Source organism: Myotis myotis, unplaced genomic scaffold (genome assembly GCF_014108235.1).
Source record: "Myotis myotis isolate mMyoMyo1 unplaced genomic scaffold, mMyoMyo1.p scaffold_m19_p_7, whole genome shotgun sequence".
NCBI lineage: Eukaryota > Metazoa > Chordata > Mammalia > Chiroptera > Vespertilionidae > Myotis > Myotis myotis.
Window position 1 is genome coordinate 4071146 of NW_023416379.1, and position 24641 is coordinate 4095786.

The 24641-nt window shown below is 48.4% G+C and overlaps 1 long non-coding RNA gene across 1 annotated transcript in view; it reads left to right on the forward strand.

Annotated features, from left to right (window-relative positions):
* The window catches only part of LOC118660342, a 45508-nt gene extending 21396 nt beyond the window's left edge, over nt 1–24112 (forward strand). Inside the window, exon 3 of the long non-coding RNA XR_004968875.1 lies at nt 23840–24112. This is a non-coding gene — a long non-coding RNA (uncharacterized LOC118660342). The remainder of the gene's footprint in view (nt 1–23839) is intronic.
* The last annotated feature ends 529 nt before the right edge of the window (nt 24113–24641 follow it).

Genomic DNA, 24641 nt, shown 5'->3' on the forward strand with positions numbered 1-24641 from the left:
AATATTACAGACCCAAGAATATGCCGTTCTCAAGGCAGTAGCTTATTATTATGGGTAAGTCTAAAGAGCTTTAGATTGTCTTCACCACGTTATGGAAGGGCTAGTAAATACACGTACAGGATGACCCAGTTGCAGAGATGTTTGCACAGGCACAGTGACACCAAGGAGCAGCATCTCCATCATGCCCTACCTCCAGACACCCAATATACGTACAGGATGACCCAGCTGCAGAGATGTTTGCACAGGCACAGTGGCACCAAGGAGCAGCATCTCCATCATGCCCTACCTCCAGACACCCAATATACATACAGAATGACCCAGCTGCAGAGATGTTTGCACAGGCACAGTGGCACCAAGGAGCAGCATCTCCATCATGCCCTACCTCCAGACACCCAATATACGTACAGGATGACCCAGCTGCAGAGATGTTTGCACAGGCACAGTGACACCAAGGAGCAGCATCTCCATCATGCCCTACCTCCAGACACCCAAGTGAAACTAGTGAGCTTGGGATGAGAGTGTAGCTCCAGTACAGAGCCTCTAGGCCAGTGGTTCTCAACCTTCTGGCCCTTTAAATGCAGCTCCTCATGTTGTGACCCAACCATAAAATTATTTCTTTGCTACTTCATCACTGTAATGTTGCTACTGTTATGAATCGTCATGTAAATCTCTGATATGCAGGATGGTCTTAGGCAACCCCTGTGAAAGGGTCGTTCAACCTCCAAAGGGGTCGCGACCCACAGGTTGAGAACTGCTGCTCTAGGCCCTTCTTCTAACTGGATGGCCAGCCCTAGACCCCATTATTTCTTATATTGAGATTTATATATGCTGGGAGTGAAAGCTGAGTGGTCTCTAGAAGTCTGTGTATTAGGTATCTGTTGCTGCATAACAAATGACCCCAGAACTGAGTGACTGAGACAACAATCCCTCTTTGTCATTTCTCACGGTTTCTGTGGGTCAGGATTTCAGTTAGGGCACAGCAGGGGTGGCCTGTCTCTGCCACGTGACCTCTGGGGCCTCAGAAGGGAGTCAAACAGGTTGGGGGTTGAAGTCATATGAAAGTCCATCACAGTCATATCTGGTAGCTGATGCTGGCTGTTAGCCGGGGGTCCAGCTGGGGCTGTGGGCCAGACACCCACATGTGACATCTCTGTGTGGCCTGGGCTCCTGACAACGTGCTGACTGGCTTCTAAGAGTGGCCGTCTTGGGACCCAGAGAGAGCCAGGCAGAACTGTATACCTTCTGTGACCTTGACAGGTGTGCAGTCACTTCTGCCGTGCTCTACTGGCCAAGGGGTCACAGAGGCCTTGGTTCAAGGGTAGGGTGCAGGGACTCCCCCTCTCATTGCACTGTGAGAGCGTAGGGGGTGGGGGGGGGCAGATATTGGTTCAGCCACCTCTGAATAGTATAGCCTGCTGTGGGTACCCTCCGTGTGCCCTGGAGTTCCTGTGGACGTGCATTCATTATCGGCCTTAAATGGCACAAGCCCTCCTGAATAAATGCTGATGGAACTCCACGAGACCCAGGTGACTCCCGTCTCCTGTGGGGTACAGTGTGGTTCAGCAGTTCAGCGAAAGCCCAGAAAGACCGGCCAATTGGAAGAGAAGTGAGCTGAGTGCTGGGCTCTCCTCCCTGCTAGGCTCTGGAGAAATGTCTGGAGAGCACAGCGAATGCAGCCTCACCTGCAGATGCTGAGCCTGATGTTTCTCTATGCGCAATCCCATCAGACTCACCGGACAGCAAGCCGATCCAGGAGTGACGGTCTTTCACAGAGGTCCGTGGTGACAAGGCCACTCTCTGTCCAAGGATTCTACGTTCTAGGGAGGAGATGGACAATACACAGAACAGAACAGACAAAGAGGCACATGAAGCAGAAAGTGGAGCTAGTGTCGGGCATTTTGGAAATGTGCGCACAGTGCCATACAGCACAGTGGCTGTTCAGAGTGCTGGATCAACGCCTCTGCGGGGCTCCTGGGTATGTGTCAGCCAGGCCCATTCTGTGGCTGGAGGAGCTAGAGTCGCTAGGGAGACCCCGGGCCTGTGACACTAATGCCCAGGAGAAGTCCCACAGGTGCTCAGCACGGCCAAGGTGAGGATTCTCGATTCCTGGCTGCAGGCTTTCCCTGGGCTGCAGGGCCCCAGGCTGTGGTGGCCTGTCTAGGCCTCAGGTCAGCGGGGGATGGAGGCTGGGCCAGGAGCTCTGTCCACCTGGGGCCTGGACTGTGTGCTCAGAGGCCCTTTGAGAACTAAGTCAACGAGGAACCCACTGAGAAGTACAATCTTTCCCATCCATTCAGATCAGAAAATGAGTTAAAACTTCTTTCTTCTTTCTACTAAGAAAGAAAACTTCTTTCTTAGTAGATTTGGTCATGAGAAGCTGAATGTAAATACCGTTTTTGTGGGTTAGGTTGCATTTTAAAAGCTCTCTGACATCAGGATTGGCAAAATGTTGGAGGTGAATGAAGGGTGCATGGGGGCCCATTACACTGTTCTCTCTCTCTTGCTGTATGCTTGAAAAGTCCTCAACTAAAGAAGAAGTGAGTAAATACATAGTTGCCCTTCTGGCAGTGGCTCTTGCTTTCTCCTCTTAAAATGAGAACACTTAATTCTAACCACTTTTTTTTTTTGCACAATTAACTTCTGCAAAATGAACATATAACTGTTCCTGCACCCTGGGTTTCTGAAGCCAAACATCAGCATATTGAAGTGATTTGCAGGATTAACTCCACCTTTCATGTCATTGATGCTGAAATAATCTGAATAGTTTCTGCCTATAGGGAATATGTTTATGAAGCATCAGAAGGAGACAGGGGGCTGGAGAAGTTGTCAGAGCGATAAGAGATGAGCCTGGAAGCAGGGAGAAGGTTGGGCCCCTCTCTCCTTCAGCAGGTCAGTGACCCTGGGCATGTTTCCCTGTGTCTCGGGATTTTAGTTTTCTCATAAGCAGGGGAGGAGTTTGCTCTGGATCACTTCAAAGACCGAGCCTTCCCACAGTGAAAAGAGAATTCTGGGGGTCACCGCATGTCATAACTGAAAATACCATGATCACTTGAGACAGACAGGGAGAGATTAGGATTTCCCTTTTCTTGGACCAGAAGTCAGCACATCCCTCGAGGCCTGTCAGAATGTTCATATCACCCATAGGCTTCTGGCCTCTGAGTTCTCTCCTCCCTTCCTAGGCTGACCGTAGACATCGGGAAAAGGAGCCGAGGACAAGGGGAGGAACAGCTCCTGGTTGCTGACAATATTTCACAAGAGTTCTGAATTTATGAGCTGACACTGCACACTAGGTCATGCTCTTCATGTGGAAGAGCCACCCCTGCACCTGCACCCTACTCCCTGCATCTTCACCCCAATCCCCACACCTGCACTCCACTCCCAGAACCCGCACACGGCCTGACCCAGCTGTCCTGGACCTGCCACAGCCCTGCACCAACTGGCCCCTGTCTGAATCTCCTCCTTTTTATGCAGGGCTCACTCTACACTTTCTCTAGGAGACATTTCAAGCTTCCCCTCTGCTGATCCCACCTGGCACCCTCTCACCCAGCCTCCTGCTAGAGTCCCATTCCCCCCCCCCCCCCCCCCATCACTTGTGTTCTCAGGGCACCTCTTCACCAGAGAGCACGTGCCCTGAGGGCCAGCTGTGTCTTTATTTCTCTAGGTTTTGTTATTCTTTTTGGTGTCCTTGGTGCCCAGGACAATGTTAGACATGCAGCCAGTGACCCATGAAATGACTCATTGGCTGGTAACTTGATTTCACGTTGCCGCTGCAGCCATTGCGGGTCACTATAGTCTCCCTCCCCTCCCCTCCCCTCCCCTCCCCTCCCCTCCCCTCCCCTCCCCTCCCCTCCCCTCCCCTCCCCTCCCCTCCCCTCCCCCCCCTTCTCTTTTCTTTTCCAATAAAGGCAACTTGGAGATAAAACCACAAAGAGGCCTACATGCCAAGGACCATCCTAAACATAAAGGACCTGTGTTGGGTTACCTGAGGCAGGTCACCCTGGGGGCCTTGCCCTCTGCCTGAAGCGCCCTCCCCCAGAGCCCAGTGAGCCAGGGACTTAGAGGTGTTCACACATCTGTCCCCCCCCCCCCCCCCCCCCCCCCCCCCCGTTTCCCAGGGCCTTTGAGTGTTACACCAGAGGTGCTCATTTCATGCTCGGGGAGGGAATGACTTTCCCACTTAGGTGGCCACGTGCCATGAATGGGGCGTTGAATGATGGGAGAGTTTTGAGTTTGTTTCCTACATTGGGCGCCTAAGACTGGGGTGATGGGGGCTCCAGACCCAGGCCAGCTCCTCCAGCCCTGCGCCCGGAGGCAGGGGCTTCTTGGGGGCAAGTCAAGAAAGCAATAGATCCCAGACAAGAAAAAGCTAAAAGCTGTCACCATCAAACCAGTATTTCAAGAAATGTTAAAGGGGCTTCTTTCAGGAGAAGAAAAAAAAGACCAAGAATAGGAATAATAAAATGGCAGTAACTACAGACCAATCAACAATTACTTTAAATGCAAATGGATTAAATGCTCCAATCAAAAGACTTATGGCTAACAAAGGCAAGCACTTAAAAAGTGTGCCTTCCCGCCTCCCCACACTGAAATCTAGAGTCTCTGTTGGTTTGAATGCTCCTCCCCTGCCGTTTCTCCAGAGCTCGGCAGGCCCTGAGAACCAGAATCAGAGTATCACCCCTTAGGAATGCAAAACGCTTCTGGTCCCAACACAGCTTTGCTTAATAATATGCTCTACACACTCAGGGAGCCCATTTGGGTAAAATACGGTTTTCCCTTTTCATGCATTTGCTACTTTCTCCAAACAAATTCGCAGGGAGATGCAACATCAGCAATTTGACAATTTGGAACTGAAAAAGCGATTCTAGAGTCTGGAGTTTCATGTCTCTCCTGATAGAAAAAATAAAAGCCTTTGAAGTGTATGAATCTGTGCTTGGCAAGGCCTGCGCCTGACATCGGCTCATTTTTCACAGACCAAGCTGACGCAGGGACATCAACCCTCCACCTTCCACACCGAGGCTCTACCCACCAGCCCTTTCACACACGACAAGAAGGGGATGTGGCCCCCATCACTGGGCCCTCACAGACAGGAGTCCCCCCAACTGTCCCCTCTCCATCTTCCTAACCATCCGTTCCCCACCCAAAGTGACACACACAAACGCGGCTCCCCCACCAGGCAGCCGGCGAAATGCCTTCTGGAGTGTGGGAGGCTGGACGCTGGGGCAATGTCGTCACGCAGTGTCCCCTCTCCCTGGCGGCTCACGCATGGAGCTCGAGCTGTGTGACAATATCATACAATACAATATCATATTAGTTTCAGGTGTGCAGCCTAGTGATGAGACATTTCTATAACTTAGGAAACGACCAGCCTGATAAGCCTGGTGCCCAGTTATTACAACAATATTGACTATATCCCCTGTGCTGTACTTTACATCCCCAGGATTGTCTTTGTAACTGGCGGTTTGTACTTCTTAATCCCTTCCTCTTTTTCTCCCATTCCCTCACCCCTTCCCTCTGGCAACCATTAGTTTGTTTGTTAGATTGCACATATAAGTGAATTATATGGCATTATCTTTCTCTGTCTGATTTACCAGGTGAACCAGTTAATAATGTGGATTTTTTTCAATAGATGGAGTTACACATATGTTGATATATATGCAACTTGATATGTATGCTATTTTGCTGTATTGACAGCAAGCTTCAAAACTTCATATGTCAAATTTGCTGAAGGTGTTAACATCATAGATATTTTTATGCTTAAAAATGTCAAATTTCATGCCAAAAAAAGAGCACTTGCGGGAAGTTTTAATTCATTATTTTGAAGAAAAAGTTATACTTCAGGAAGCTTATGGTGAACATGCTCCATCTCAAGATACTTGTGAACACTGGTTTAAATGCTTTAAAAGTGATGATTTTGATGTGGAAGACAAAGAACATGCAGATCAACTGAAAAAGTTTGAAGACTAACAATTACAAGTATTATTAAATGAAGATGCATGTCAAACTCAAAAACAACTTGCAGAAAGATTAAGCGTTGCTCAGCAAACAATTTCCGATTGTTTACAAGCAATGGGAAAGATTTTAAAGGAAGGAAAATGGGTGCCACATCAACTGAATGAAAGACAAATGGAAAACCGAAAAGTCATCAGAAAAATGTTGCTTCGATGGCACGAAAGAAAGTCTTTTTTGCATCAAATTGTGACTGGCGATGAAAAGTGGATTTATTTTAAGAATCCCAAAAGCACAAAATCATGGGTTGATCCAGGTCAACCATCAACATCGACTGCAAGGCCAAATCGCTTCAGAAAGAAGACAATGCTCTGCGTTTGGTGGGATCAGGAAGGTGTGGTGTAATATGAGCTTCTAAAACCAGGTGAAAACATTAATACTGATCGCTACTGACAACAAATGATCAATTTGAACCACACTTTGATTGTGAAACGACCAGAATGTGCCAGAAGACACAGAAAAGTAATTTTGTTTCATGATAATGCACCATCACACACTTCAAAACCAGTTAAAGACACATTAAAAGATCTTGCCTGGGAAGTATTTACCCACCCTCTGTATTCCCCAGACCTTGCTCCTTCAGATGACCACTTGTTCCGATCGATGGCACACGCGCTTTCTGAGCAGCACTTCAAAACGTACGAAGAAGTGGAAAATTGGGTCTCTGAATGGTTTGCCTCAAAACAAGAAAAGTTCAATTGGGATGGTATCCACCAATTACCTGAAAGATGGGGGAAATGTGTAGCTAGTGATGGACATTACTTTGAATAAAGCACTTTAGATGTTTCTCTTGAAATTATCGTGTTTTCTTTGATTACAAAATCCGCCATTATTAAGCGGTACACCTAGTATTTTTCTTAGCACATTACCCTGTAGGTCCATCCATGTTGCAAATGGCAAGATTTCATCCTTATTATGACACAAACATTCCATTTGTGTGCTACATCTTCTTTATCTGTTCCTCTGTGATGGACACCGGGGTTGCTTCCATATCTTGTCTGTTGTGAATCATGCTGCAGGGAACGTGTGGATACAAATGTCCTTTCGATTTAGTGTTTAGGGTTTCTTCAGATAAACACCCAGAAGTGGAGCTGCTGGGTCCTTCTTATCTCTTGTTATGCAGCCTTTATTTTAGAGTCTATTTCGTTAGATACAAGTATTTTGCTACCCCAGTGGGGTTTATTTTGTTTCTATTTGAATAAAATATATTTTTCCATCCCTTTACTTTCAGTCTGTGTGTGTCTTTCAATCTGAAGCGATTCTCTTGTAGACAGCATTTGTAAGGTTCTTGTTTTCTTATTCATTCAGTCTCCATATGTCTTTTGATTCGAGCATTTAATCTATTTGCATTTAAAGTCATTGTTCATAGTTCTGTAGTTACTGCCATTATATTATTCCTTGTTTTGGTCTTTTTTTTCTTCTCCTTAAAGAAGCCCCTTTAACATTTCTTGTAATACTGGCTTAGTGGTAATGAACTTCTTTAGCTTTTCTTGTCTGGGATCTATTGATTTCTTGACTAGACCCCAAGAAGCCATGTTGGAAGCCATGCGGCAAGGACTTGAGGGTGACCTCAGGCCCACAGCCAGCAGGAAACTGAATCCTGCGTGCAGCCACTTGAACTTGGGTGTGGCTTTTTCCCTAGGGGAGCCTTCAAATGAGACCCCAGCCCTGGCTGAAAATTCCATTGTAGCCTGCGAGGCACTGAAACGGAGGGCTCAGCTGAGCCGTGCCGGGGGTCCTGGCTCACAGAAACTGTGCAAGAATAAATGTTGTTGTAAACCTTTAATTTGCGATTATTTGTTATGCAATAACTGATATATGTAGTACCTTAAAAACATGCTAAAATATCTGGGGATACATGATTGGGAGGCATTACTATTGACAATTTGGGCACTAGAGAACTTTTGCTATAAAAATATATTAAAAAGAAGAGCACTTAATTTTGTAGTCACAGGTTGATGAGGCTAGAAGAGCCTGGTTATTTGAGAAGTTGCTTGTGAATTATTTATTTCTCAAAACGATGTGTCTCACCCTTTGCTCAGCACCTCTCTCTCTTCTCTCGTTGTCTGATTGCCCACCTGGACACTGCTTTCCTGCCTGTCTTGTTGTACCAGTGACTCAGTTGGACCATGTGCATGTCTCTGATTTTAGTTTATTCAAAAGGAGTTGATCCCATTGGCTCCTTTCATGGCATCTAATGATCAAGTGCAGCTCCCCACCCCCCACCCCAGCCCATGCTCAGGCCTGGGTTTGGGGACTTCATTTCCCAAGAGGAACCAGAACCTCTGAGCCCTATCTGTGCAGAGAGGGGTTTTAGACACGGAACACATCTATTCAAGAAAGACTTGGAGCAATCAGGACACAATCCATCCAAAATGAGTTCATATGGGGGCGACATTTAAGGGAATATCAGCCACTTTAAACTCTGAAGCCTTGGAGGCCAGCCACGCCCCCCCCCTCCCCCCAGCCTGCTGGTTGGGATCACTGTTGCAAAGGGAATTCAGTATAGAACGTGGGCTAGAACACGGGCCAACCCATGCTGGCAGCGTCCCTTTGGCCTGTGGTCCTCTCACCACATGTGATCTTTGGTATCCGTTCCTGACAGTGGCGATTCCAAGCAAGGCTCCCCACCACAGGGGCCTGGAGAAAGCCCAGGAAGAAGGGCTTTCAGGAAGTTGCTACATTCCTGGCCCGCCCCTCCCCCCCCCCCCCCCCCCCCCCCGCCTCCTCCCACCACCCCGCCAGTCTCCATACGTGTCTTGGCTTTACTTTGATTAACATCAAGACCTCATTCCTCCATGTTTTCTCTTGGTTGAAATCCAGTTGAAGTGGAGAATTTGCGTATTTCAAAGTCTACAGTTGGATTTGGAGTATTCTTAATTTCTCCGCAGCCTTTCAACTTTATTTCTCAGATACAATGCTGGCGGGCACTCCCTTTTAAGCCGCCTTTGTGATGCTGAGTTCTGCTGACACACCTCAAAGTTTGAGGAAATGCTAGAGAAGATTTCTGCAATGAACAAAATGCAGTGTTTAGGAAATTGGCCACATTGTTGTCAAAAATGGGTTTTTCCTCTTAATTTGCTTTATATCAAAGCATTTGGACTAAGTTTATTTTAAGCATTAACTGTTTGGGAGGTTTTCTTGAATATACCAGCCATTTATATCTCCTTATTATGAAAGAATCCCCCCCCCTCCCCCCCCAATACATCACTACCTAGATGTGAAGAAAGATAAAGGGGTTCCTATGTGTGACCACTTTCTCAGCCTTCCCTTCCCTCAGATGTCCTGGGACGAAGGTTAAATCAGGCATGGGCCCTGCAGAGTGAGAATTTCCTGTAGGCCTTTGTGTGAGGCATTCTTGGTCTTGGGACACTGGTTGGTTTCTAGACCAGGAAGGAGGCGAGCTGGCGGAACCCAGGGCTGACAAAGCTGGGTACCACAGGATGCTGGGGAGCTGCAGCTGCAGGCTGAGTGTTGGACCAGATCACTCCCAACTCTTCTATCCTCATAAACTTATTTGCCAAACTCTGTCCTCCCACCATGGGGGCAGGTGAGCTGGAGGAATTCCTTAGAGTGGAGGCTAGAGTGTGGGTGTGCTCATCCAGGCAACATGTAAGTTCAGACCAAGGGAAAAAGCAAAGCTGAACTGAGGTATCCAGATGTATTTCTTCCCTTGGTCTCCAGGGATCTGGCCTTGACCTAGGGGCTGGCCTTGCATGCAGGAGGGATGGGGCTGCAGACCTAGAGCAAAAAAACAACTTCGGGAATCGAACAGGCAGAGCAGGAGGAATAGGAAGGGGCTGGGCAGAAAGGAGGAAAAGCCCTGCATGCAAGGACAGCAGCATGAGCGAGGAGGAGGGCTCACAGAGGGACAAGGAGGCGGGGACCCAGGAGATCCTGTGAGGCGCAGGGACCTCGGCAGGGCCCACTGATCTCATCTCTGGTGGAGAGGGCAGAGGAAGGCTGACCCAGCCCAGCAAATCCAGTTTCCCAAGCCAGGAATGGAGCTTAGAGCATTGCCAGGAGAGAAGGGAGGCCAGGAGCTGGTGTCAGAGTCGTGATCTAGAGTTAGCAAGACCAGACCAAGTTCAAATAAGGACCCATAGCGAGGGGATGTGCAGGGTGGCGGGAAAGCTTTGCCTTGCCCAGGAAACATGTTTGGCCTCTGCTTGCATTACTACTCAGTCAACGCATGACCTCTGGGGGGGTCAGGTGGGATACTGAGAGGGCCAGGCCGGAAAGGATGCTGGGTGCTTAAATGGACAGCCATCACTCAGCGAGCATCAGGGCTCAGGATAATTTCACTCCCTGGTGGGAAAGAAACGCACCATAAGGTCTTCAGACCTGGGTCTGTTGCTCCCAGTTGTTCGAGGGGCAGTACCTGCCTGCGGGGAAGGAGCCTCTTTGAGGACCACAAGGCAGAGGCGGGGTTTCATCCTCCTGCCTGAGCTGCAGGGCCAGCCGAGGTCTTGCGGGGGAGAAGGCAGGCTCGGGCTCCCTACAGCCAGTGCACATTTTCTGGGAGAAGCCTGTTTGGTTTCTGTGATCCAGGCTGGACCTGGGGATGCTGCTGATGCTGTAAGAAAGATGGCTGAGGCTGAGGCTGCAAACCTGTTGGCGAGTACATTCATTGTCCTTGGCTGGATTGGGCATTTTCAGATTTTCCTGCTTTGGGTTATTTTGCTGTTAGCATTTTTTTTACCTTATTTTTTTCTCCTTCGCCAGTAGGAAAATGTGTGTTTCACATTTTTCTTGAATGTCTTCTTTTTCCCCCAAGGGCAGGGGTGGATCTGGTTTTGTGGGGCCCGAAGCTTAACAGGTTGGGAGGGTCCTCTTTAAGAAAAAGAATACAAAATTTTGAACATAAAATTAGGTACAAAAGTGATGATATTCATTTGGAATGAGAAAAGAAGCCACAATATATTACAACTTTAAAAAAGCTGTCCATTGTAAAACAACACAAGGTCTAGAGAAATATCACACTAATTAGCTGCCTGACTATAATATCCTTTTTCCTACATTTTTGACTGCATACTGGGGTGACCTCCTCCTATAGTAATAGTTTTTTGTTTAGAGGGAGAGAGAGAGAGAGAGAGAGACACATTGATATGAGAGAGAAACATTGGTCGGTTGCCTCACGTACACGTCCCAACCGAAATTAGGGCTTGAGCCCACAGCCTAGGTGTATGCCCTGACCGGGAACTGAATTAGCAACTTTTTGGTTTATGGGATGATGCTCCCACCAACTGAGCCACCGGCCAGGGCTCACTGTATTTTTCTTTTGTTTTGGTTTAACTTTTAGCATCAACGCTGAAGGGAACCCTCCGTATCTCCCTTTGCCAGCAGGAAATGAATGTTTTGCAGAAACATTTGTTCCAATGAGGATGAGCTAAAGTATCTGGTTCCTCGTTCTCCCTTCAGCAGGACCACAACTCAGACCCCGGGGAGAAGGAAAACATTTCCCATTTCAGAGCCTCCAAACAAGAAGATTCCAGAACCCCTTCATGCATGCATTCATTCAGTCAGGCAGCAACCATCCACCGGGCATTGATAGCTGCGGTGCTGGGGTGGGCAGACATGAGACAGCCTGTCAGGGAGGCCAGCACAGCCAGGGGCGGAAGCGGCTGGAGTCCCTGATGATGGGGAGAAGCAAAGGGGTCGCACACACTGGCAGTCCCGGGCCAGCTCTGGCTCCCACGTGTTTTGTTTTGCTTGAACAGTGTTGTGCTACGTTCATTTTTTAAATTAGGAAATAGTTGCCAATGTTTAAATATTTGGAAAAAATTTATGCGCACTCAAGAACGCTCACTTCCTACACATTTACAACCCGGATTTCCAGTGTCTATAAAAACTGAAGTGGGCCAGGTTCCCAACCTCTGAGCTGGGAAGGTGGGGGTGGGGTGGTGCCGGGCCTGGTCCGCACCCCACAGACCTCCATCAGCTTTACGTGTGTGTGTGTGTGTTTGTGTGTGTGTGTGTGTGTATTTGTGTGTGTGTTGGGGAGAGGGCGGGGGCGAGATTTCATTTATAGAAAGAGCTCTACTGGTTTCGTTAGTTTTTTACTGTTTGAAAAACACTCTTTTATGATATAAATCTCCAAAACATATAAAATAGCTTCTTCCATGTTGGCTAAGTTCATGGTGTGTTTCCATTCCCTTCATATGTCTTTTGTGGACCCTTTATTCTGGGTGGCCCAATACAAATTGGGTACCAAGTGTGGTCATATTATGCTAAAAGAGACCACATTATGGTCATATTATGCTTAAAATACAGTCATATACAATGCCTTAAAACCTAAAGGGGCCATTTAGTTACCAAGGATCTTCACAAATCTCATGCTAAGGAGAAACTATGGATCTGATTTACAATTACAAGCTTTTAAAATAACCATTAAGTTCCATTTTTTGTTAAATAAATCTGGACAGTAGTCTTTTGTAGAAACAGATTTGCTAGAGGAGGAAATGGACTGTGAAGAAAGAACTGGCTCCTGAACCTTCTAACCAAACTGACCAAGCTCCCCCTCTCCCTCCCAGACCCCTCTGTAAGTCGATCTCTTTCCATTTCCCTGGCTTCGCCTCAGACTGTGACCATCTCTGACTGTTGGCTGTGCTCTGTGGCGAGAGGGTGGACCTCGGGGGGCGGTCTCCGGGGCTGCTGCGGACAGACTGGGGTTCACCTGCCTACACTGCTGAGCTGTGGCCTCCCTTCTCCTTCCTCCGCTCCTCACACGCTGCTTTTCATTTTCGTTAGTAATTGATCACTTCTTACCTGTCAGCCAACTGGAACATTTTATGATGTTTGCAAACACAGCTTTATAGCACCAGGCGGTTTCTTTTAACAATTTTTTTCACTATGAATCTGATGTGCCCAGGCAAAGCCGGGGACAGAAACCCAACTGAACCCAGGAGTATTTGCTAAGGAATTCCCAGGGTGTGTTCAGTTAACTTCCTTAGTATCCGTCACACTCTTCTTTTTTCTTTTCCTTTGTTAATCGTCACCCGAGGATATTTTTCCATTGATTTTTAGAGAGAGTGGAAGGGAGGGGGAAAGACAGAGAGAAAGAAACATCGATGTGAGAGGGACGCAATTGGTTGCCTCCCCTATGCGCCCCAACCAGGCTGGGTATCGAGGGGCCTGCAACCGAGGTACGTGCCCTTGACCAGAATCGAACCTGGGAGCCTTTAGTGCATGGGCTGACGCTCTATTCACTGAGCCAAACATGCGAGGGCTCCTCATGCTTTTCTACAAAGGCCAAAGGGGAGCCAGTTGTGTCTGTGACGTAACAATGGCTAATGGAACGAGGCTGGGTGGGGAAGGCATGCTTGGGGACTCTGGGTGGGACAGGGGCTGTGCCCCCACGTGGTGTTCAGACATTCGGTCATTCATTCCCTGGAATGGACTCATTCATCCAGGGGTGTGCACACAGGGCATCCTCCAGAAAGGGGATCTGAGGTCAGGAAATCCATTCTAGGGAGAAAGATGGGAGAACACGGTTGGTCACACCCATCACACCCACAGCAAGTCCAGCTGGATGGCTCTGACTCCACGCCTTCCAGCCTTCGCTCTTGTGAAGAACCCAGAGAAGAATGCAGGGCAGGATGGTGCCATTGTAGGCATATATCTAAATCAGTTCTAACGGACATAGAAATAAATCATTTGCAAACTTTGGTACTTGAATATCCACCTTTCACATTCCTTAGAAATGATCCCTATAAAGGAGCAGGTCCCAGGGCAAACCCAACTCCAAGCATCCCAGCAGGAAAAGACGGCACAGTAAATGGGGATGATTAAGGAGAGTTTAATACTGAGAAGTAAAGCTTCTACAAATGCCTATCACTTGCCTACAGTTGTCAAGTCGAAAAATCATTAAGTCAAACCATTATAAGTCAGTGACTGCCTGTATTACAAAGCTAGAGTAACAATATCAAATGGTACTGGCATAGAAATGGGCATATAGACCAATAGAACAGAATCAAAAACCCGGGGATAAATCCAAGCATATATGGTCAAGTAGTATTTGTTAAGGGAGCCAAGGATAGTCTCTCAGTGAATGGTGTTAGGAAAACTGGATATTCACATGCGAAAGAGTGAAATTGGAGCCGTATCTTACACCACTCACAAAAATTAACTTGAAATGAATTAAGGACTTGAACATAAGACCCAAAATGGTAAAACTCCTGGAAGACAACACAAGGAAAAAGCTCCCTGATCTTGACAATGATTTTCTAGATATGACACCAAAAGCACAGGCAACAAAGGTGAAAATCAGCAAGTGGGACTTCGTCAAGCTAAGCAGCTCTTCACAGCTAAATAATCAAAGTGAAAGGCAACCCACAGAACGGGAGAAAATATTTGCAAACCATACATCTGATAAGGAATTAATATCCAAAACATATAAGAAGCTCATACAACTAAAAAAAAAAAAATCAAATAATCTAATTAAAAATGGGCAAAGAACCTGACTAGACATGTTTCCAAAGCAGACATACCAGTGGTCAACACGCACAGGAAAAGGCCGTCCACATGACTAGTCACCAGGGAAATGCTAGTGAAACCACAGCGAGATGTCACACCTCACCTGCTGGAACGGCATCAGAAACACCAGGTAGCAGATGCTGCGAGGATATGGAGAAAAGGGAGCCCTCGTGCACTATTGGTGGGAATGTAAATTGGTGCAATCAGTGACAACAGCGTGGAGGTTCTTAAAAAATAATAAACCAATTAATAGAACTGCCATATGATTGAGCCATCCCACTCTGGGTATGACGTATGAAGGAAACAAAATCAGTGTCTCGAAGAGCTACCCGCACCCACATATTCATTGCAGCATCATTCATATCAGCCAAGATGTGGAGGCAGCCCAGTGTTCACTGACGGAAAAGTGAATAAGGAAAATGTGAGATACACACACAACAGAATATTATTCAGCCACAAGAAAGAAAAGATCTTGCCGTTTGTGACCAGGGGATGGACCTTGAAGGCATATCTCACATGCGAAATATTAAATAACCAAACTCATAGAAACAGTAAGTGCCATTGCCAGGTGCCGGGTGGTGGGGGAAATGGGATGTTGGTCAAAGGATACAAACTTCCCGTTTCATAAGATAAGCAAGTCGTGGGATGATGTACAACATGGCGGCTATAGTTAACAATAGTACATTGTATACTTGAAAGTTGTTAAGAGACTACATTTTAAATGTTTTCACCACTGTCACCACAATAACGTAATAGAGATTGTGTGAGATGATAACAAACTTACTGTGGTAATCACTTCGTAATATAGATGCGTATCAGATCACCACATTGTACACCTTAACCTTACACAATGTCATTGTCAGTTACATCTCAGTAAACCTGGAGGGCAACAGTGGTGTGGTGCTGACCTGTGGGTTTAGTTACAGGGTTAGAGGCGTGTAAGGAATTTGGGGTTAAGATGCCTATTGCTGTGGCTGGAATAGGGGGCAATCTTCAAGGTTCTGAGGCTTCCCGGACCCAGAGGTGTGCTTGGAAGGTCGAGCAACCCAAATGCTAGCAGGTGGGGCTCTCAGCGGGGCCGGGAGGGGTTCCTAGTACAGCCAGCGGGAGCGGGAGCAGCGTCTCTGTGGGCTGACTACACGCAATCTATACATCCCGGGGGAAGGGCAAGTTGAAAGCCTGTTGATATAACCCTGACACCATGTAGACCATAATAAATGGGGCAGGCCAAGTAACAAAGGCAAATAATTCCACGCCTGAACTTGAAAAGCATATTCTAGGTATATAAACATACAGAATACACATGTTTATAGGACTGCAACGATGACAATAATTTATCCACTTTTCCTGAGGACTTAAGAAAATAAATCGGGTCATCTTTCGTGCTCATTGTTTTTGGTAAAGTAACATAGATGTGCATAGATAAATATACAAGTATTTGCAGCAATTTGAGGTTTGCTACAATAGTCTAACTCTGTCAAACTTACGGTGGTTCTGCCTCGAGGGCAGCATATTGACCCTGAGATGATGGTGTCTGCAGAAATGCATTGGCCTGGGGGGGAGGGGGCGGGGGGGAGCATATTCTTCAATAGGAGGACGACACCCACTTGGCCTGGCTCTTAGGTGTGTCAGTTCTTCCCGAAGCCGGCGACTTGCACCCGTGAAACCCTCTTCCAGGGCAATAAGAGCCCTTGCACACGGGATATTCTTAACAGCTGTCACATTTGGAGAAGCCATTGAAGACAAGTCTAATAGAGCTGGTTTGACCCCAGTTTCCTATAACGGTAGAAGAGTTCCTTGGGATTCTTGTGGTTCTGCGGAGAATTAGTCTGTTTCTCTGTTAATTCACTTTCTGTGGATCATCCAGTATTTCACTTCTCCTCTAAAACCTTTGAGAAGTTGTCCCTGATATGTATCCTCCATCAGCATGCTCATTCCCAAATGAGGCAGGCCAGAGTGAAGAGTCTGAGGTCAGCTTCACGCTGGAGTCTAGGCTCTGATTGCACCAGGAGGTAGAAAGGACCAGGGCCCACAGAGAAAGTTTGGGTTAACTGCCAGATTCTACTGCTGGAAGCATCAAGCCAAGTCCCCGATGGACGAGGTCCAGGACTCCTGCCGTAGCCTCAGGTAGATGCGTCCGGACGAGGATTCCTGTGTGCAGAGCTGAGGACGGTAATGCCCTGGCTTTCTCCGGGCCTGGCGCCCACGCTCTCCAAGGAGGAGGAAGCCCAGGGATCCGGGCAGGTCCTCGGTGGGGTTCAGGGTTCTCTCTGGATGCATGCAAGTCGACGGTCTGATAAAGAGTGCTACTTCTCTTGAGAGACCTAGTATTGCCTCGTCTGGCTTCAGTTCTTCAGAGTCACTGTGCAGGGACGATTGAATAGCCTGCTCTGAACCTTGGGTAAAAGGCTCCCTAATAAAGCTGACCCCTGTCAGGAGTCTCTCTTAAGGCAGCTCTTCTCGCTGGTCCTCTCATCTGTGAAAGGTTTGCTGTCCTCCCTGGTCCTGTCCCTGCTGGTCGGCCAGCTGGCGTCTCTGTCCCGGTCTACAGCCTCTCAGGGACACAATGCCCTCCGTGGGCCAGCTCACCCAGGGCAGCCTCGCCACTGGTCTGATCAACTCTTTTGGATACTTTCAACCTAACAGCTTCTGAGTAGCTCTGGGTCCACCCTTGACTGACAAGGTGTTGAACCAACCAAAAGGAAGAGCTAAAAATTCATCTATAGGATCACACTCAGGATGTGAACAATGGTTTCTCTATCAGTTAACTTAAAACACACATTTTCACATTACAAAGAAGTTCTTGTTTATTGTCCTGTAAGGGAGAAACTCTACATCATTCACACTCCTGAGCACCACTGGGTAAAGACGCACCAAAGGGGAAGGATTCAGTAGGTCCCTCTCCGCGGCTTCTCTTCAGTCACCTGCTGCCCTGAGAGCTTGTTCCCCAGGAAACACTGCAGGGATGTTCATGTCTTTAATGCTAACTTACCTTGAGGTTGTCCACACGAATACAGCCACCCATGGAGTGAAGAGCTTTCTTCTAACAAGTTTCCATTTAGTGAGTGAGGGAAAAAGGCATTTGATAATTGCTAGTCTGGTTCTCACGAGGTCTAAACCCTTGAGCTCAAATGTCCTCTTCTTACCTCACATGGTCTCTCTGTTCTGTTTTGTTATGAAATGAAGACTGTGCTAATGAACTTCTAATTGTGGGAAAATTCCGTGACCAGTAGGGATATAGAAATGGCTTTGGTAACTCATAAGAGTTCGTATTTATAAAGCCCTAGCCTGGTGCCAATGCAAGTCCTCCCTCCACCCGTCCCCCCGCCACTCTGGGAGGGGTCCTGTTTCCTCTGCTCTGCAGACAGCAACTGAGGCTCAGAGCAGGTAAAGAGAACCTTGGGGGTTGGGTAGCTGCTCAGTGGCAGTCACGGGGTTTGGCTCCTAGTCAGTGCCAGACCCCAAAGCTTGTGTCCTACCCCTCCCCTTGCCGGGTGAAGCCAGCACTCCCCACAAGTAAGCAAGGAACAGCCCCAACTTCCCAGCCCGCAGTGTCGTGGTGCCACATGGATGGGGTAACGTGGCCAACCTGGAGTTTGCCAGTGCCAGGGCACTCCTCACGGATTAACCCAAGCCAGGGAGCAAGAGCGTTAAAGGGAAGAACAGCTGCTCGAGGAGCTTTAACAGTGACTATTAAGATTCCTGTTTGAAACCCAACCCGCTTGACAAATGGTCCTGGCTTCAGGCCTCTCCCCAGTTTCCACATGGCTAAGGTTCCTTCAACTGCAGTGACCATTTAGGGATCTGTCTTGTTCCAAGTGCACTGTGAAGTGGAAAGTTTGTGGGACCCTCCCCCTGAGCCCCCTGCCCTGCCCCATCCCCATTACCTCCCCTGTTTTTCCCAGTCCTGGCCCAGGACACGGCCAGGAGTCACGGCCACCAGAGCAAGCGGGTGTCTTGCTGGTGTGGCCGTGGGGAGAGGCCCCGGGCTGTGTGAGAGCCACGGGGACGGTGGCGAGCCCAGCGGCTTTGCTGGCTTCTGCGCCCTTGCAGAGCCTCACTCTTTCCTGCGGGGTTCCGCCTACACACAAGGCCTGCCCGCTGTCAAGCTTGGACGTGAAGATGCAATTGGAGGCGAAGATAAAAACAAAGCTTAGTTAGGACTTGGGCCTGCCTTCTAGCATCCTGTGAGGAGGGAAACTAGTCACTGAGGTTTCAGGCAAGAATGTGCTGGAGGCTGAAGTGCAGATTCCCTAGGAGGTGAGGCCAGGATTCGCTTTTATTGCTCAAATTTTACTTTGTTCTAAGACTCGTGTACGTTTGTGAGGTTGCAGTGTTTAACATGTGTGTCATACAAAGCCCACCTCATCTTTCCCCCGGGCTCGCGGGTGGTGCTCCAGGGCCCTGTCCCCCCTCCTCCCGCGTCCAGTCAAGCCATTTCCTCGGGTTCAGTGAAGCACGCGTTTTCTTACCGAATCCTTTCACAACTGTGATTTCCTGCTTGCGGTGCCCAAAGACTAAACACAAGGAAAGAGAGAGAAATACATGCATGAAAATTAACAAAAAAAGTGGGACATTTTCAGTCTTTAAGGCTTTGAGTGTTGTTGTTTTTTCCAAAAATGAATATTCTATTCTGTTATTGTCCAATTAAGGTAAAAACCGAGATTCAAGTGTTTCCTTATTCAACAGCATGCATTCAGCATGTCAGCCTGTGCTCTGCCCTGAGGACACATGGATGCACGTCCGGTGCTGGCATGGAGAGGGGAGCACATATGCAGGCACATAGACGAAGAGCCCGAGGGACACTGTCTGCAGGACGGGCAGATGCTGAGGCTCCCAACAGCGCCCACCCGTGTCCGTGTGCCGCCCTCCGTCAAGAGTGGAATCAATTTCCTCCCTGACGCAGGGCTGCTGGGGACTGGCTTGACCCACAGGATGTGGCGGAAGTGATGACGTGCTACCTCTGAGCCTGGCCCTCAGGGGGCCCCCAGCTTTCATCTGCACCCTCTCCAAAGCCAGCTGCCAGCTTAGAAACTCAGGCCAGACCGTGAATGGTGAGCGGTCACAGGTCACAGGGAAAGAGAGAGGCCCCGTGGATGAGAATGGAGCCACCCCACTGACACCAGGTGAGGGAAGATTAAAGCTTCTCTTAAAGTCCTGCCCAAACTCCCCAGCACAGCATCGCGGGCAGTGAGGCGGCCGTGGTTTTGAGCCCCTGAGTTTCGGGTGGTTTGTCATTGAGCAAATGATAACTGAAGCAACAAAGGTGCTGACCTGTAAAGAGGGAGTGAAGGGACCAGGCAGCTAGTGCTACCTGCATCACCCGGGCTGCGTCAGAGGCTGTGGGTGGTGACAGAGAACCGCCTCCTCATGGGTCATTCCCCAGCTCCCAGCTCAGGAGACAGGCTCCTGAGTAGCCACAGGCACACCCGCGTGATGCTCTTCCATGCCAGCGCTGTGCCTGCACTCACTCACTCAGCCTCACCACCAACTTCTGCGGCAAGGGCGCTGTCACCAGTAGGAAAACTGAGGCTCAGAGGGGTGGGGAAACCTGCCCAAAGTCGCACAGCCAGTGAGTGGCGTTCTGTCCGTGGCCCTCCAACACCAGTTTGGGCTTTCGGCCTCCATGCATCTCTCTGCCGGGAGCCAGGGGTCAGGGAGGAGCCGGCCTGGTCCCTTCACTATTAGAAAGCTGTTGAGGGGGAGGCTGGCTGATGAAGACGCCGACCACACCCTCCGCCCCGCTGCTGGGGGTCCCTGAGCGGAGGCCTCCTCTCTCCTCTCCCTTTCCAGCGCCTGCCTGTCTAGGTCTAAAAGCTCAGGCCCCACGCCCGCATGTAGCCAGGTCCCCCAGTGTGTGGGACCCGCATGGAGGCAGGAGTCGGGACGAGGTGTCTGCCAGTGACTTGACCTTTACATATTTCACCAAACCAGAAAAGAACCGTGGCTGCTGTGCAGCCCTGCTATTTAGAATTTTGAAGTTTTGTTCAGATTTTTCCAAGAAAAGATAATTTTTAAAATTTAAAACAGTTTAAAGTTGTTACATGCTTAGAAGTTTAATTATTCAGGGACCATATCCATACTGGTCGATACAGTTTGATAAAATTTACTTCAAGATCATACTGATGCCACGGAGTGAGGCATCCCCACGCACACGTGTGTTCTCTGTATTTTATACCCAGTAGAGACTCTGACGCAGCTGAGTGCAATAGGTTTATAAAGCTTTCATTTCTCCTTGTCGCCTGGAGGCGGGCCCAGCGGGGAGACGGTGGCCCTGCCTCTCTGGACCGAGGGTTGAGAGGCTCGGTCTCATCTGAAGCTGGTCAGGAACCACGCAGCCCCTGGGGCCCTGGGGTCAGCTCTGAGCGTCAACCCCGGTCAGGCCTCCTTGCACAAACACGTGCACGCCGCCCCCTTCTCTTGGGGATCCCGCCTCCTCCCTGCTCTGGTCCTTCCCCCTGCGTTCCTGTGGCAACGCGGTCGTGTCCTGTTCTCCATTAGGCGGAGGACCGGCCGCCTTAGAGCCTCACCACCATCTCTGCAGCGAACCAAGAAAAACAAACCTCAGGTTGGCCACGGGCCGGACTGGGCTGTGGAAAGCAGTCCTGATCATCTGACCCTTTACAGCATGAAATTACCCTTTTGCTTGCCTCACATTTTTCCCTCTGTAATGTACTTTGTTTAATATTCGTAGAGCCACCTTCGGGTTTTTTTTTCTGATTAGTGTGAGCCTGGTATGCCTTTGTCTAGACTTTTACTTATGACTTAGTCGTGTCTTTATTATTAAAGTGTGTTTCTTGTAGACAGCATGTAGTTTGGCCCGACAGCCTCCGCCTTGCGGTGAGGCGAGTCCCTTTTGAGTACTCGACCCAGTGCCCAGAGGGGTGAACGTGTCCAGCGGGGCTAGTGAAAGGGTTTTCTTACACATCCCGTGTTAATTCCGGGCGCTCTCTCCTCGCATCTTTTTGGATGTTTCTTTTCCTTGCCTCCTGTATTTTTTCACGTGCATGAGTTGATCCGTTCTTTGCTGAATACTCAGGCGTACTCTGCAGACCTACTAGGCCTGTCTCTTCGTGTGAAGTCCTTTCTCTCTCTCTCTCTTCTCTTCTCTCCTCTTCTCTTCTTCTTCTTCTTCTTCTTCTTCTTCTTCTTCTTCTTCTTCTTCTTCTTCTTCTCTCTCTCTCTCTCTCTCTCTCTCTCTCTCTCTCTCTCTCTCTCACACACACACATTTTCACTGTGAGCTCTCCCTGATGCTCTCCCTGGACTTTAGCTCCAGCCTCTTCACTCAGGCTGGCTCCCAGCCCCATCCAGGTTCCCCTCCCTAACCTGCATCCTGGAGACTCAGGTAGTAAGCTGGGGCAATTATAAGCCTTTCTTCCTTTGTTTCCCATTTCTCAAGGATCCCTGTCTGTCACTCCCCGAAGCCCAGAGTCTTGGGAAACATTTCTCAACAGATCCGTTGTTTCTGTTTTATTAGTTGTTTGAGGCGGGTGGGTAAGTCTGTCCCTGTGGGAAGTGGGCATCCCAAGACAGGGAGGTCCTCCCCCTGTAGTGAGCAGAGGCTGAGCGCAGAGGCAGATGGTGAGCCTGGGAGGAGTTTGATGAGTCTCCCACTATTCAGCTATGAAGAACAGTATGCTCTCATTTTTTAAGCAAATCCAACAAATTTATAAATTGAATTAGGCCACTTAGTTATTCGCTATTTCCATCTTTTCTTAGACTTTTCACACTCTGTGATTTCCTTTTCTGTGGAACTTAAAGATATAAAATCATGGGAAAATAAATTATTCTTGTATACAATTCCCAACAAACAAACAAACTAACTAACTAACTAACACATAAGACCTCAAGGGTATTGGGCAAACACTTGGGCCAACTCTGGGTGTCTGTTTTCACCTTCTAATCATGAGCCAAAGTCACTACTTGCAGAACTGCTGTCACACCTCACAACAGAACGAATCACCTCATCTAACTCTGAAGTGAGGGGACATAACTCTGTTGTCAATTTTCTTTATGTATAAGGACTCCCTCCAAGTAGAAAACATACAAAGTTAAATCTTTCTGCAGGAATAATAGAAACTAGATTTGCTGCGGGTTTCATTCTTGAAGGAGAATGACAAGTTTCATGATTTTATCAGCCTGCCACTGACAAGGTAGCAGGACCTCTCAGACCAGGGAGCTTCAGTTACAGACACTCCACAAACTTCTTGAGAGGCCAGACAGATATTCCAGGGAGAGAATTCAGAGCTCAGGAAGGAGGAGTCCGAGAAATTGGACATGAGGAGAGTCTTTATTGGAAGAAGTGACAGGAAACCCGAAAAGCAAAGACTGAACTCTCAGAGGACTCCCGAGCTTGCTGATGGCAATGCGGCCCAGACGTCCAGTCTCACTCACTCAGTTTCCTTTGTTGTTAGAAGAAAGACATGCAAACATAGTGTCTCTAAGGGTGTTTTAATTGCTCAGAACATGTGTTTGATTTAATGAGGCACCGGAACCCAGACATCTTCCAACTCAGCCTTCCACAGAGGATGATGTTCATACCACGGATCTGGTTCACTCATTTCAGGTCCAGACCAAAGAAAAGATGAAAGAGTGGGTGGGACCTCAGGGAGATCTTATCTGACAGGGAGGCAACATGATTCCAGCAGGAAAATACTTCCTGTTATATGTTGTTTATCAACATCCAAGACAACCTTCCTTTCCTGACACACAAAATACAGTGCATCCAGAACTCAGCATTTGTAGAGGCCAGTTCTAAATAGATATAAAGCTGTTTTGGAGGGGTGCTTTACCTTTAAATCTTAAAAACAAAAACAAAAACCATGAGTGGCTGGAACATTAAAATAATTACAGGGAATTAAAAAGAATCTGTTTGGGGGTAGATTTTTGATTGCATTAAACTCCTGGAAAAGTCTCTTTGTCTTCCTGGCAGTAGCAGTGTGTGTTACCTTGAGCTGCTCTATGCTGGTACTGTTAACAGTGGGGATTTGTAACCTACCCTACCATTCTTCTTTGAAAAATATATTTTTATTATTGATTTTAGGAAGGAAGGGAGAGGGACAGAGAGATAGAAACATCAATAAGAGAGAATCATTGATCGGCTGCCTCCTGCACGCCCCACACTGGGGGTTGAGACCACAACCCGGGTATGTGCCTTGACTGGGAATTGAACCGTAACCTCCTGGTTCATAGGTTAACCCTCAACCACTGAGGCATGCCTTCCAGGCCCTACCGTTCTTTTGACCTATTTCCGTAAATGTAGACTCTGACTAAAATGTAGCTTGCAGATAAATGTAAGAATCCTAGGAACGAACTTCAAAAGATGCAGGCTCTGACTTTCAGTCATCCCTGTTCCAGGAGATCTGCTGACCTTCAACAGAAAAACCAGGATGACCTTGGTTCCGGCTACAGTACCTTCAGAAAAGCTCCCAGATACACCTTGTTATGGCTCAGCTCACACCTTATCTCCTCCACCTGCTTTTGCTCCTAAATGTTTGTCTGCAGAAGTGGTTTAATGCACAGGAAACCACCCTATCAACACCACAGCGATGGCACCACCAGCTGCTCTCAGAAGCAGCGCTCCAGTAACTCCTGCTGGACCTTGGGCCAGAGGCATGCTCACCAGTGTAATAACGTAGCTCATTTAATAACTTAGCAGTTCAGGGACGATGGGCCAGGGTAGAGGTCCAGCAGGGAGAGCCCAGGTGCCTAACAAGGACAAAACTACAAGCCCGTGCACAACCACTCCCTGAAGCACGAGCCCCTGGAGATGAGATGCAGGCATCAGCTGTGTGTCAGCTCCAGGCCCAGCAAAGCAGCAAGACCAGGCGGGCGACGCTATGGCTGACATTAGGACCAGCTGCCCTGACTAATGACCCTCGTGCCGACCAATCAGTGGAGACCATGACCCCGAGGAGACACACCAGGAGAGCTGGTGAATGTTCTATAAAAGCCTCAGGATGCCCAGCCCTGTGGCTCAGGAGGTCAACCGTTCGATTCCCGTCAGGGCACATGTCCCGCTTGGGGGCTGCAGCCGATCGACGATTCTCTCTCATTGTTGATGTTTCTGTCACGCTCTCCCTCTCTCTTCCTCTCTCTGAAATCAATTTTTAAAAAATTTACCAAAAATAAGGACTCAGGATGGAGGACCCAGCTCTCT